We start from the raw sequence: 1735 nt of genomic DNA, 5'->3' as shown, positions 1-1735 counted from the left end.
CTTACAGAAGAATTCCAAGAATTCCAAATAATTTATGTAGATACTCGCCACTCCAGGAAGCGAAGCTTAATGTCCACCTCCCCCTTGACTGTGAGTTGTGCTTTGTGATTCTTTTCCAAAAAGTATAAAGAATATAGTATAGAGTGTAGCATTGGGCTGGGGGAGAAATTGACAGTGAAGGAAACCAGCAAACACTACCTCCAGGCAGAATAATCCAGATTAGCATCAACAGTGGTAAATCTTGTTGACAGTACGTACCTTGATAAGGTATAGTAAGAGTGGTACTTCACCTCTGTGGTCTTCTTCCCTATAACCCATAGCCCCAGTCTAACCATGAAGAAGACATCAGACAAACCCAAATTGAGGAACATTCTACAAGGCACCTGGCCAGGACTCTTCAAAGCTCTCAACGTCATGAGAAAAACAAGGAAACTCTAAGATAAACTGACATAGACCAGGGGAGACTAAAGAGACATGATGATTAAATGTAATGTGGTGTCCTGGATAGGATCCTGGGACAGGAAGAGGAGCAACTAGTGAAATCCAATAAGTATAGAGGTAATAATTAAAAACAAAACCAAAATTCTACATGGTTCTTATGTAACCAGCTTGGCTCCGGGCTGCCACTACACACTTCAGAGTCACTTCCGTAGAGTAGAAGTTCTCAAACTTTGGTGTGCAGTAGAATTACCTGGGGAATTTGTTAGCCCTGTAGAGCCCAGCAATTCTGATTAAGTAGGTCCATGGTGGGCTTGGGTGTATGCATTTCTTAAAAGCAAAAGCCAAGTTTTTTGTTCACTTTTTGCATTTGAAGTACTCTTTGATGACATCCTTGGGATTCTTTGCATAGTCCTTTACTAAAACCACACAATTGCAACGAACCTTTCTACAGGCTTTTCCTTCTCTGTCAGTATTCCAGAGGCCTTCTCATTCCCCTAGTTTCTTATTGTGATGAATATCAATTAGATTGATTTGTTGTGCAGCACAAAGGGCCTCCACGAACTTGACATACATGTGCTCATCACAGTTGGAGGCAAGCACTCAAAATGGGCTTGGCGCTGAGACGTTGGCAGCTTCACAAATTCCATGTGCTGGGTCATTGTGGGGAGAAGGCAGTCTCTGGTACCTCTTGTAAAGCAGTGTTAACATCTGTTACACCTCCAACAACGATGCTATGGCAGTGGGTGATGGAGCCAAATCTTGAATGCCCCTGAACCCTGCCTCTGCCCAGCTCACTGATGGCAGGAAAAGAGGGGATATGCATTTTAATTATTTTTTATTTAAGTATAATTGATTTACAATATTGTTTCAGGTGTACAGCAAAGTGATCCAGATAGATAGATAGATAGATAGATATTAGATTATTTTCCATTTTAGGTTATTATGAGATATTGAACATAGTTCCCTATGCTGTATAGTAAATCCCTGTTGCTTATCTATTTTATGATAGTAGTTTGTATCTGTTAATTCCCATACTCCTAATTTAATCCATCTCTGCCCGCTTCCCATTTAGGAACCATAAATTTGTTTTATAAGTCCATGAGTCTGTTTCTGTTTTTTATATAGATTCATTTGTATTATTTTTTAGATTATAAATATAAGTGATATCATATTTGTCATTGTCTGACTTACTTCACTAAGTATGATAATCTCTAGGTCCATCCATGTTGCTGCAAATGACAATATTTCATTCTTTTTCATGGCTGAGTAATATCCCATTGTGTATGTATGTATA

The 1735-nt window shown here is 39.1% G+C and overlaps 1 pseudogene; it reads right to left on the bottom strand.

The window, feature by feature from the left end:
- Positions 1-795: 795 nt before the first annotated feature.
- LOC116285577 (small ribosomal subunit protein eS12-like) lies at positions 796-1264 on the bottom strand (annotated as a pseudogene).
- Positions 1265-1735: the final 471 nt, after the last annotated feature.

This window comes from Vicugna pacos, chromosome 25, assembly GCF_048564905.1.
Source record: "Vicugna pacos chromosome 25, VicPac4, whole genome shotgun sequence".
In the NCBI taxonomy this organism is placed as follows: Eukaryota; Metazoa; Chordata; class Mammalia; order Artiodactyla; family Camelidae; genus Vicugna; species Vicugna pacos.
Note: the sequence above shows the minus strand (reverse complement) of the source record. Positions and strands in the feature narration are given on the sequence as shown.